Source organism: Vulpes lagopus, chromosome 2 (genome assembly GCF_018345385.1).
Source record: "Vulpes lagopus strain Blue_001 chromosome 2, ASM1834538v1, whole genome shotgun sequence".
NCBI lineage: Eukaryota > Metazoa > Chordata > Mammalia > Carnivora > Canidae > Vulpes > Vulpes lagopus.
Genome location: NC_054825.1, coordinates 151,188,865 through 151,203,109, shown reverse-complemented (window position 1 = coordinate 151,203,109; position 14,245 = coordinate 151,188,865).

Here is a 14,245-nt window from a genome sequence, read left to right as displayed (position 1 = left end):
ACTGCTGAGCCACCCAGGCATCCCTGCTACTGCCATTTTGATGCAGTTTATGTGTTGACCTTGCTGCTTCCACATTTATGACAAGATAATTTAATCAAAATTATCTCAAAACTGAGTCTCATTAAAATATTCACTTAATTAATACTGTCTTCCTAACACTATGGATAAAATATTTCTAATTTTTAGGGTTTTTTTCACTAAATGTATTTTTGTGGTTCTAATGCCTTACTTATTAATATTTTAGAAAAAAAACTTTATTTACTGATCAAGGTTTACTAAGTCTATTTCATGTCAATGTGTACTTTGTTTTGCACACAGTTGTTAACTAAATGCAATCTTTCAAGATCTTAAATATTTCAGCTTTGTCAAAAATATTTTAATTATCTGTCCATTTTTACCAAACAAAACATCTTACCATGTAAAGTCCTACCTGCTGTCAATATTTTTGTGCTGATTCTTTCTACCAACTGTATTTTTTGTATTTTATTATTGTTTTCAACATTTCCAAGCTATATGATTCTTCAAAAATATTTTTACTTATAACTATCAGTTTGGGATTTTGTTGATTACTTCAATCATAATATTTACTAAGAAATGGATAAAAGTTTTAGATGTAATTATCATCATGTTTTCATGATAGACATTTCAAACTTTCAAAAAATGATTATCATTTGGCTTAATAAAAGAAAAAATACTCCTGGATTCATTTCAAGAAAAAAAAATTCTTACAGCTTTAGTAATTACAAAATAAAAATGCTAATTTCAAGAAATATTACAAACACCAGCATTATTTGGTCTATTGTGCAAGACTAATCATTCAGTTAAATAAAATAATAGATTTTAATTTCAGTTGATCTTAGTAGAAATATAAATCCTATTTTTTTCTGAATTATTTTTATCATAGTAAAATGCATAAAATATACCATTTTATCATTTATCATAACTATTACCATTTTAACTTTTTTTTTAAGTAGGCTCCACACCCAGTATAGAGCCCAACACAGGTCTTGAACTCAGAACCTTGAGATCAAGACCTGAGCTGAAATCAAGAGTCAGACACTTAGCTGATTGAGCCACCTAAGCGCCCTTTAACCATTTTTAATTGTACAATGTAGAAGCATTAACATTTATGATGTTAATCACCACTACCCATTTCTAGAACTTTCTCATCATTCAAGACACTCTATACCCATTAAGCAATAACTCATCATTTCTCCCTTTACTCTGCCCCAGGTAACCTTTATTCTATTCTCTGTCTCTATGCATTTAACTATTCTTAGTACATCACATGAGTGGATTCATATATTTTTCTATTGTGTTTGGCTCATTACACTTAGCGTAATATTTTTGAGGTTCACATATGGAGCATGTGTCAAAATCTTTATTCTAAGGCTGACTAATATCCCATAGTATGTATATACCACATTTGTTCATCCATTCATCTGTTGATGGACATTCGTATTGTTTTCACCCTTTGACTACTGTGAATAGTGCTGCTATGAATGTTGGCCTCCAAGTATCTCCCTGAGTCATTGCTTTCAGTTTGTGGGGAGGGGATGGTAAATACCTAGAAGTGGAATTACTAGATCATATCATCCAGCTTTTTGAGGAACTGCCACACTGTTTTCCACAGCAGCTGCACCATTTAAAAATGTGCATCCATTTCAGTTCCTCCATATCCTTACCAACACTTGTTGTTCTAGCTTTTTTTGATAATAGCCATCCTACTGGGTGTGAAGTGCTATCTCATTGGGGTTTGTCTTGCATTTCCTCAATGGTGAGTAAAACTGAGACTTTTTCATGTGCTTTTTGGCCATTTGTGTATCTTCATTAGTGAAGTGTCTGTTCAAGTCCTTAGTCCATTTTTTATTTTGGGTCTTTTGTCTTTTTTTATTCTTGAGTTGTAGTATTTGTATATTCTGGATATTAATCCCTTAACAAGTATGTAATTTGCAAATATTTGCTCCCATTCTGTGAGTTACTTTTTCCCTCAGTTGCTAATATTTTTTGATGCACAAAAGTTTTTAATTTTGATGAAGTCCAATTAATTTTTCTCTCATTGCTTATGTTTTTGGTGTCATTATCCATAAAATACCAAATCCAATGTCATGAAGATTTTCCTCAAAGTTTCTTTTGTGTGTTCTACAGCTTTAGCCTTTACATTTAGATCTCTGATACATTTTAAACTTATTTCCATATATGGTACAAGGTAAGAACTCAAACTCATTATTTAACTTCTAGATATTCAGTTTTCCCAGGACCATTTGCTTAAACGACTGTTTTTCCCCCCTATTAAATGGTTTTGGCACCTTGTTGAAAATATTTGACCGTACATGTAAGAATTTATTTCTGGGCTCTCTATTCTATTCCATCCATTTATATTTCCATCTTTATTCTAATACCATATTTTTTTGATTACTGTGGATGTATGATAAGTTTCAAAATCAGGAAATATGAGTCCTCCAGTTTTGTTCTATATTTTCAGGATGTTTTGGCTTTTTGGGTGTCTTTGATATTCAACATACTGACTTTTGTATTACTCACATATGTCTCTTTACCAAAGATCTTTATATCTTCCTATGGGTTCTACTTACTGTCTCAAGTTGTTTCGTTTCAATTTTAAGGATTTATTTTTATTGTTTTTTTGTGAGAGAGGCTTATGGTTAGGAACTCTACCAGATTTTGTTTATCTGGAAATGTCTAGTTTCTTTAATTTTACCCTCAAAAATGAAGCACAGTTTTGCTTATTATAAAACTCTCAGCATTTTTCTTTCAGCTACCTGAACATATCCCACAGTCTTCAAACTTCCAAGGTTTCTGATATGAAATTGACTGACAATCTTACTGAGAATCCCCTGTATGTGATAACTCATTTCTCTGTTGCTTTCAAGATCCTCTGTCTTTGTTTTTCAATAACTTCATTAACGTATTTCAGTGTGAGTATCTTACAGTTTACTCTACTTGGAGCTTGTTGAACTTGTTAGGTTTACATTATTTTTCTCTTTAATCCAATTTGGAAAATTTTTTACATCATTTCTTCAAATACACTATCTCTTTCTCTCTCTTGTCTTTTTCTGGGACTCCCATAATTCTTATGCTGGCCTGGTTGGGATTGTCCCACACATCACTGATTCTCTGTTTATTTTTCTCATTATTTTCTCTTTCTCTTCTCAGATTCCATGATTTCAGTTGTCTTATCTTCAAGTTCACAAATTCTTTCTTCTGCATGGGGTCATACCTAATGTTGAGTCCCTCTGAATTTGTCATTTTTATCACTGTACTATTTTAGCTTTAGAATTTTTGTTGGGTTTCTTTCTGTGTTTCTCTCTCTTTACCAAAATTCTCATTTTACCCTAATATTCATTTTCTTGACTTCCTTTAGTTACTTGTCCATGTTATATCTTAATTTGAGTATATTTAGAACAGTTTAAAAAAAAAAAAAGTCTGTCTAGGGGCACCTGGGTGGCTCAATCAGTTAAGCGCTCAGCTCTTAGTTTCAGCTCAGGTCATGATCTCATGGGTCATGAGATCAAGCCCCACAGTGGGCTCCATGTCCAGTGCGGAGTCTGCTTGAACTCTCCCCCTGCCCCTATCCCCCCTATGCATGCTCAAGTACTCCCTTTTGCTCTCTCTCTCTCTCTCTTTCTCATTCTCTCTCTGGAATAAATCAATCTAAAAAGTCTTTCATAAGTATGCTCTCTGGACTCAGGGATGACTTGGATGGTTGGGTTTTTTTTTTTTTTTTAAGATTTTATTTATTTATTCATGACAGACACAGAGAGAGAGAGAGAGAGGCAGAGACACGGGCAGAGGGAGAAGCAGGCTCCATGCAGGGAGCCTGACATGGGACTTGATCCTGGGTCTCTAGGATCACACCCAGGCTGAAGGCAGCACTAAACCACTGGGCCACCAGGGCTGCCCACTTGGTTTTTTTAATTACTAGAGATTATAGTAGCCCATTTGTTTCAGATTTGTCTCAACTAATTTTCTTTTTTTTTTCCAACTAATTTTCAAAAACTTCTTCTTGCCATTATGATTACTGAAGCCTGTTCCCTCAGCTAGTGTTTAGTCATACAGACACAGATTTTCCTGAATGCCTTAGGCTGAAACAAAGAAAAAAAAACACACACAAAGATAAACTCTCAACAGTAAACAACCTCCTTTCCCTACCATTTCAGATTGGCTCTGTGCATTCCTTCACCACTTACCTAGGCTTATTCTGAACCTTCTTGGTTCAATAATCCCCCAGGTGAAAGTTTAAGGTACTTTTAGATCTTTTCTGAGCATTCATCTTTTCTGACCATGCACATGGTCTTCTAAATTCACCCCTTAGATATGGCTGCTTTGAAATACCCTAATTTCCAAAGAGTCTCACCCCAGCACTTCTGGGCCATGGATAGTCTATTCTATATATCTACCAGTAACCTCTAAGTATCTATCCTAGTTTTTACAAACTATTCCCACTACTTTTCCTGCTTGTGTTCCAAGTTATACAAGACAGAAATGAATGTCTTACATCAATCTTTCAGAAATTTTCAGATTACAGCAGATGTACATAGTAACTTGAAAAAAAAAGTCTGTTCCTCTAATTTGAGGAGAGAACTAGGAACCAGGTTACTACCTGCAAAGACCAGGTCAGGCAGGAGTTGGAGTTAGGATGAGTACCATTCGGTTTCTACAAACATTTTACTATTTTCAGAGCTCTTACAAATTTATTCAGACAGCTTCTGGTGGGTGCATGTGAGTGTGTGTGTGTGTGTGTGTGTGTTATGTGTAGAAATCAGTCCTTGGGATTTTCTACTTTGCCATTTTGCTGGTATCATTGCTATACATTTTTTAAAGATTTTATTTACTTATTCATGAGAGACACAGAGAGAGAGAGAAAGAGGCAGAGACACAGGCAGAGGGAGAGGGAGAAGCAGGCTCCATGCAGGGAGCCCAACGTGGGACTCAATCCTGGGTCTCCAGGATCATGCCCTGGGCCGAAGGCAGCGCTAAACCACTGAGCCACCAGGGCTGCCCTCATTACTATATTTCTTAAAACCTATGAAATGTTTACAGATAAAATATCCCTTCGAATTTTCTTCTGCTCCATTTTAGTTCTCTTCTTTTGGACTCCAATTGCATGCAGGAACTTGGGATAAGTCCCCCATGTCTCTTCTGTTCTTTTTCTATCTTTATTTTCTCTGTATTATACTTTGGACATTTCTATTGACCACTTCAGTAATATTATTCTATCCAATCTGTTCTTGAATCTATTCATTATGTTCTTAATTTCGCATACATATTTTTCAACTATAAGCTATGGGTTTTACTTTTATATGATGTCTAGTTCTTTGGTAAAGATTCTCTATGTGTTCATTTTTATGTCTATATTTCTCTATTTTATTCAGCATATTAATCATTATTATTATGACATCTTGTTTGCTAAGGTCATTTTCTGGATGACCTGGCAGACATTTTTTTTCAGACTTTTGTTATCTTGTTTGTTTGTTGTTGGTTTTAGCCATAATGTATTATCTCCTTGCATGTCTTGTAATTTTTAACTGCATGCAACACAGTTTGGACAAAAGAACCTTTGAGGGTCCAGATGGTATCTTCAATCACTTGTCCATCTCTTCTGGTAGGCAAAAACGGTAAGTGATTGGTAACTTCCATCTAATTACTAAATTTTGGTTTGGGTAAGATTTAGTTTACTTCTCCCTCATCAGGTGGGGCCCTCAATAGCTTTTAACTGAAAGATTGGTAAGCCTTTTAACAACATAGCCCTAAAGTGGATATTCTAGAATTTAAAGTACAATATCTAAAATTAAAACACAGAAGGTGGGTTTAAAAAGCCCACTTTTGTCCTTTAAAGACTTTCAGCTGAATTCTTTAGTCTATCAGCCAAAAGCTTCAAAATTTGACAACTGGAATTCTGATTTTAAATTAGTTATATAGAGAGCTAGAAAGAGTATCACCCCTATCCTTAAAATAAGGGGAGGAGCTATAAAGCTGGAAGTTGACTAATTTCTATGAGATCATGAAAGAACTGAAGTAACAGCTACAGAGACAGGTGCCTTCAAGAACAGCAGCAGAACATTTGCTTGCCTGAGACAGAAGTGTCCCAATGTCATATACACAGGTAGAAGTATCAAAAAAGAAAATTTTAACAAGTGGTTGAAGCATGAACTCTATAGAGAGTGTGAAGCCCCTGGGGACCACTGATATAAAGGAGGGATTTCGCCCTCTTGCAGGTTTTTTCCTCTAGGAACTCCACCAGACAACCACTGGGAAGAGGAGAATACCAAGAAAGCTAGTGGCTGAAGGAAGAGCAGCCACTGCCAAAACTCCACCCAAACCCATCCCCCTTTATTTTCCCTAAAAAACAACAGTCATGATCTACAGAAGGAACATCAATTAAACCATAGTTTGGGTCCTAGGGAAAGGGAATGGAGACCCCCACTGAAAATCTATCATCTCCCCTACCTTTACAAGTGAATAAAAGTCTCAATCTGCAGAGAGTACTGTGACCAAACCATAGGCTGGGAGCATAATGGAAACCCACTAAACATGAAGGGGGGAAAATGAAGCTGTATTTCTGGAGAAGGGGTAGGAATACTTAGTGACATTCATATTCTTAAGACCAAGGTTCAACCTTAAAAAAAAAAATCCTTAAAAAAAAAGAAAAAGACCAAGGTTCAGAGTGATTGCCTAAAACAAGTTTTAATTTAAAAATCAGAGAATTCCATCACCCAAATTTTATTCCCAGCATCATGCTAACTAGCCTGAAATAAAAATATCAATGGAGTACAGCAGAAAGCACCATATTATTGGTCTTTAGGGAAATTCAAATTAACAATACAATGAGATACCACAATTAGAATTGCTAAAATGAAAACAGTAAGTGTTTTACATGAACATTTATAATTACCATTCACAGCTGACAAAGAATATAAACAGCCAAGGTGTTCTTGAACAGATGAAAGGATAAACACGTTTTACACCTGTACAATGGCATACTACTCAGAAATGAGAAACAGTGAGCTGCTGATTCACAAAATTGCATGTTTGAATCTTAAATGTATTTTGCTAACCATTAAAATCTCTCCCAATTTCTCTGTCCCCCAGCAGATGCTCTCTAATAAAAGCAAAAAATATGTACAAATAAAACATACCTGTGTTCCTCACCACTATCTCCAGAACTTTCTCAGGTCTGTTTGATTTTCTGGTTCTCTTCACCTTCATCAGCCTGGGGAGCTTGGGGAAATGCTTCCTTCCTAAAGATTATGAGGTTAGTAGATATTTTACTGACTTTCAGAAGATTTTTGGAATATGCCTTTTACTCTCTGGTATAGAAATCAGCAAATGGTTTCTGGAGTCCCCAGGACTCGCCAGTTTTGTTTTTTAGTTCCATGTGGATACTAAACTTTGTGTTTTTCTTTTTCCCATCTACCTCAGTCCTTTGCTGGTCAAACCGTGACAACGGGGAGAATAACTGCCTATCATTAGTCCTCCACCAAAGGTTTGCCCTTTTTGAAATTTTAGTTTCATTCAATACTGCTGTTTCCACCTATATCTCCTGCCTCCAAACACATAGCTTTTTATAACTTATTCCATTTTTCCTACTTATTAGTGAGAGTGTGCCATGAGTAACTCCCTCACCCAGGAACACACATTTCTATCCTAATTATTTTCAAGAAAGGCTAAATCTTAGATCAAGATAGATGATATCTTGATAGATATCAAGATTCTGTGTCTATCATTTGACACAGAATCTATCATTTGATTACAATGTTAAGTTTCCACATTTTTCCAGTGATTTTTTAAATGATTTATTTAGTTATTTAGTTATTTGGGAGAGAGAGTGTGTGAGCACAAGTGGGGGAGATGCAGAGAGAGGGAGAGAGAGAATCCTCCAGCAGACTCCATGCCGAGCACAGAGCCCCACCCAGGGATCCAGCCCAGAACACTGAGACCATGATCTGAGCTGAAATCAAGAGCCAGCTGCTCAACAAACTGAGCCACCCAGGTGCCCTGGTAGCTGAATATACTAAATACACTAAAGAAATTCTCTCTCGTTCTCAAATATTTCTGAGGTTATTCTTAATTTTGATTGTTCTTTATTGAAACATCACTTATGCTTTATCCCCTTGGCCTCTCATGTTTCTCTCACATTGCAGACTTTCTGTTCTGGACACAGACAGAAGGAGAAGTTTAAAAGTGTCATAACCCACTCCTCCTGGACATGATTTCAAAGCTACTGCCATACCACACCCCATTGGCATCTTTTCAGCCTGAGGTTCTGGTTTTATAAGTAAATTATTATTACATTTCTTATGACCTGTGAACCACAAAAACAGCTGCTTTCATTTTCTTAGAAAAACATAAAATTTAAAATACAAAAATAACTCCTAAATTTATTAAGTTTTATGTTTCTATTATTTTACTAGAGTGAGCAAGTTCAATACATGGTGGGTAACAGTTTGGAAAAATTAAATATTTAGTATAGCATGTTACATGCAGGTTTATTGCTATACGTGAAAAACATGTATGCACACTGAAATGTAAAGAAAAAAATTTTTAATTAATAATAAAATTTTTTGAAAAGTTGATTATTCAGCGCTATAGTGCCTCAGAATCATCAGTTAACTTATTCATACAACAAATATTTATCAAATGCTTTATTCAGAACCTCACTTGATATCATACTATTCAGAAGTCCCAATTAATGGAGATTATAGTTGATGGAAAAAGTGATCAGCAGTCATTTATTAATGCATTTTGAAAATAGCATAGAAAATTCTCTAAAATAGTTAAAGAATCCAAAATTGGGGGATACCTGGGTGTCTCGTTTGCTTAAGCATCTGACTCTTGATCTCAGCTCAGGTCTTGATCTCAGGATCATGAGTTCAAGCCCTGTATTGGGCTCCACACTGGGCATGAAAACTCTTTTCAAAACAAAGAATCAGAAATTGGATTATCTGAGTCAGAAACAAAAGGATATTAAAAATGTAATATGAACTGCTCACAACTCCAATTATCTTTATTAAAGTGTGAGCAAATATAAGCCAAAAACAGTTTATCTATTTAATGTATTATATACATCGATTAAAAAACAACTGCTCAGTTAAAAGCAAATATCATAAATAACAAGAAATAGGATCAATAATACCAATATCTAGTTGTCTACTCTATACTAACATATATTTCATGCTATTAAGTTTAGAAAAAAATATGTCTTCGTATGCACTATAAGAAAGGCCATAAAATCTTTAGCAAACAGGAAAAATGAAGTCTTTGGTGTGTTCATTATTAAAAACTGCAGCAGTGGGGACCCCCGCCTGCGAGGCGCTGGACTGGCTCCCCAGCTGGAACACATCGAGCCAGCAGCAGGGCACTAATGAACTGGAATCGAGTTTCGGCCACGGCAGCACCAAGGAGATTCCAACCGGCAAGGCAGGCTGTGTCTCCCCACCGTGCGATCCCTACAGGGTAATTCCCTCACACCTTTGCATCCCACCTGCCCGGCAGCTGTTCCGCGCTCAGCAACGCCCATGGCCGTGGCACCTGCACGCTGTGGGGACAGCGAAGCCTCATCACCAGCACTTCTGTTCAGTCTGTTCCCAATGATAAAGAAACATATTTAGGTTGGGATATGAACGTCCACTCGGGAAAGCCTATCCAGTGGGATCTGGAATCCAAAGATGGAACTCAAGTTTCAGTTCTGCAGTTGACTAATGTTGGTATCTTGAAAATTGTAGAGTATAGGACCATCAACCGAAATAGGACAAACACTGGAATGTGCACCCAGTTCAGTCCTGGGTGGGAACCTGGTCCCATCAGTCTAATTTGGCAGTCTCTTTTTGCTCAAAGATCAAGAAACCTGAAATAATATAGAATTTCCTTGTCAAAAAAAAAAAAAAGAAAGAAAGAATTTCCTTGTCTATAAGGTTTAAAAGTTTCTTTCTAATTATAAAAAGTTATTCATGGTTATTGGAAAATATTTGGGGTATGTTCCCTCTATCCCTATAGTGTGGAGAGTTTTAATCAAGAAAAGATGCTGTATTTTGTCAAATGCTTTTCCTGAGTCTATTGAGAGAATTTTTTGGTTCTTGTCATTTCTTTTATTAATGCGATGTATCACGTTGATTGATTTGAGAATATTGAACTGCCCTTGCAGCCCAGGAATAAATCCTACCTGGTTAGGGAAATAAGTCAATCAGAGAAAGACAATTATTGTATGGTTTCACTCATATGAGTAATATAAGAAACAGTGCAGAGGATCACAGGAAAAGAGGAAAAACTGAATGGGAAGAAATCAGAGAGGAAGACAAACAATGAGAGACTCTTAGTGCTAGGAAACAAACTGAGGGTTGCTCGATGGGAGGTGGGTGGAAGGATGGGGTAACTGGGTGACGGGCATTAAGGAGGGCATGTGATGTGATGAGCCCCAGGCGTTGTATGCAACTGATAAATTAGTGAACACCATTCATCTGAAATGAATGATGTATTATATGCTAGCTAATTGAATTTTTTAAAAAAGAAAAGAAAATTTGGGGGGAATGCAAAATGATTTAGATGAAAATATATGTCCTTCAAAGTCCTAACTCCCATAAATGAGGAGTTACTGTCTTGATATATTTATTTCCAAGGTGCTTCGAGTTCATTTCTTTATCATTTTAGCATAGCTTTCTACATTTGACAGATTTGTAATTAACAACATCAAAGTCTGAGTGTGACAGCATATAGAAAGTGGGAATGATGATTTGATTTTGTTCAGGTGAGCCTCTGTGTTAGCTGAAGGAACTAAGGGTTAGGGTTTGGGTTAGGGTTAGGGTTAGGCAGAGTTACTACATATCCCTGGCTCTGTCAGCAATAACTTATCTTTTGGAGGACTATGAATTTATAGTTAAATCCATAAAAATTTAAGGAGATAAAATAAGATAAATGAAGGTAGATCAATAGTCTCACAGTTATCAACAGAGCTGCAGTATAATTATATTCTAGACATCTACACCCTTAATGAACTTCTGATAAGAAGCTATGGATTAATAGTCCATATTAACTTAGGCTGAGCTGCAGAAGAAAATCTGCATTTATAATTGTGTCACTTTTGCCTGTTTTGCAGAATTCTATTCTAGACTGAAGTGCACTATAAAAAGATACATCTGTAATCAACCACCATTGAGAAGAAACACGAAAGAAACTACCTCATTTACATAACAAGATCAATAACAAAAAAAATCAAAAGATATGACAAGAATTTTGTGGAGTAATGTAAAAAGCCTACATGAGGAAAACTTCCATTTGATACAAGACAAGTCTTTTTTGTTCTATTGATTCCATTTATTTTTAGTGATGATACCTAATGCTTTGAAATTTCAAGTGATATTTAAGAACCTTTAAAAAAGGATATACAACTTCCATCTGTAACAAACATGACATAAGTTAAGATCTACAGCTCTCAAAGTACATTTCAGTAAACATATTTCCTTCCTGGGTTGTGTCCATAGCCAGAGATTTACTGAACTTTAGACCCTGTGTATCAGCAGTGGCAGTACAATTTAAAAGGCATGTGTTATTTAATAGATATTTTATGATAACTATTTCTTTTCATCTCCATAAGAGCTCTAAAAAGAAGATACAAGTATTTCCATTACACAAGCAAGACAGCTACTCCCAAAATCTGAGGCAAGTTCCCTTACCAGAGCTCTGCTTCCAGGCAATGAACTCAGGTCTGCATGTTCCAAAGTCCATATTCTCACTTTCCACTGCCACTGGTACATTAACCTAATAAAATAGTCCAGAAAATAGGAAATGAGAGCGGAGATCTTTTACCTTTGCTCCTATGTTCTTTAAATCCTAAAGAAGATTTTGTTTTTGTTGGATTCTTACTACTTAATCTCTCAGATTGGAATTATAAATGCAGACTTCTTATCTTCATTATGAAATTACAGACAGCTTGTGAGCAGAATCACTAATTCTACATTGTATCTCTTAACGTACCTAGAACTAACATGACAAAAGAATGGACTTGACATAATCACGGAGAAGTCTTTCGAGAAATATGGTCGGAAGGGAAAAGGAATTAATAATAATTTGGCCTGGAAAATCTGTTCTAAACAATAGATTTTGAATAGAGTCAGTGTAATTAAAATATTAGCAATTCCTAAGTTAATACATTTAATGTGATCCCAATTACAACTCCGAAAGTTTTTGATTTGCCTTTTCCATTTTAGTGAGTGGTGAGGTCTTTTAGTAAAGCAAATTCTGAAGTTCACATAGGAAAATAAACAAAAAATTTTAGTAAGACTGAATAATGGAGTAGTAGAGAGTGACAGTGCCTACCAGGTAGTAAACATTTACCTCTCTCCTAAATGAAAAATGCATTCATCTCATCCCAACATCTCCCAAAGTCTTAACCCATTCTAGCATCACCTCTAAGTCCCAAATCTCACCCTCTAAATACTCTACATCAGGCATGGGTATGGCTCTAGGTGGGAGTCATGCTCAGAAAGACTTTTCTTCCATGAATCTGTGAAACTAGAAAATTGCTCTCTCCTTCCAGAATAGAACGATGGGGCAAGTACAGTATAGACTTTCCCATTTCCACAGACGGAAACTGGAAGGAATAGAGAGGTCACCAAATGAGTCCAAAGTCAGCAGAGCAAATTCTGTTAAGGCTCAGAAGATCCTCTGAGGCCTGACGCCCTCTCCCTAGGGCCCTCAGGAGTGGTCCTGTTGGCCCCTGGCTTTAAGCCTGTCTCTCTGGCCTCTGCCTCCATGTCCATGTATCTGTGTTTGGAGTCTTTCTTCCTTGTTACTGAAGGACAGCCCATGTTTGTCACCAAGGAGCTCTGCAAGCCCCCTTCCTGCTTATAGAATCCCAGAAGTTTGATAGCCTCCCTTCATTTCTTCCTGTCTCTGTTCCTTCTGGAGAAGCTGGTGATGTTTTTGCTGATGCAACATTCCCAAAAACCTTGTTGGTCTGTGGTATATGTCATGCGGACCCACAACATTAGATCCTTACTGCAAAACCACATCTCTTTTCCTGGCTCGGCTGAGATGGTTGAGTGGATTCACCGGGCCCCTACCTAATCTCTTCAACAGAAGGCTGCCCTACAGCCTTGCCCTTGGCCCTCCCTCTTGATCCTACTTCCCCAGCCTGTGAATGGCCTTCTGTTTCCATCCTTTGTAAATGCAATTGGCTTGGAACCTTCCAGTCAAGCGCTACTTCCTCTTTGCCTAGTAACCCCCTCCTCAATTTATCTTGTTCCTCACACATTTTGCTACAGGCAGAATGGAGCTCTGTTTGGAAATCTCTGCTAACTATCCACATTCATCTTTTGTAAATTCTGTTTTCCACCAAACAAAAGAACACAATTCAGTTGAGCTTTCTACTGCTTTGTAATAAAGATGACCTTTTTCTCCAATTTCAGATAATATGTTCCTCCTTTCTTTTTCAGATCTCACCAGAAACACGTTTAACATTTGTATTTCTGCCAAGATTCTGTTCTTCAACAGACGGATGTTCATGATGAGAAACTTTCTCTGCAATGCTTCTTCCTGAGCTTTCATCAGAATCGCCCTTAACATCCATACTTCTTTACCAAGTCTGAAGCCACTTTCCTTGGGTGCTGCCATAACAAATTGTCACAAACTCAGTGATGTAACAGAAATGTATTCTCTCTACAGCTCTGGAAGCCTGAAGTCCAAAATGAACCTTCTGGTGTTCCTTCTGGGGGCTCTAAGATAATCATTTGCTCCACACTTGTCCCCTGGTTTCTAGGGGTTGTCTGCAATCCTTGGCATTTCTCGAATTGTCAATACATTGCTCCAATCTCTGCCCATGTCTTCACATGGCATTCTCTGTGCCTCTGTGTGTGTCCTTTTCTGTGTCTTACAAGGACGATCTCATTTGATTTAGCACCCATGCTAATCTAATGGGATCTCATCTTGATCTGTAATTATATTGTAATTATAATTATATCTGTAATTATATCTGTAAAGCCAATAAGGACACATTCTGAGGTTTTGAGAGGACCTGAATCTTGAGGGCCACTATTCAACCCACAAGAGTAAATTTTATTTCAAGCAAACTATTAGTAAACAAACAAACAAACAAAAAATGTGTCCAGAGCTTGCCCATACAAAATAGTATTAAGGCTTGTTTCTCCTGCTGGAATTCTCTGAGTTCCTCTAACCTGATTTGGCCCGATGTAAAGTCATGTTATCCCGATAGTGATTTAAATTGATCCTTCTT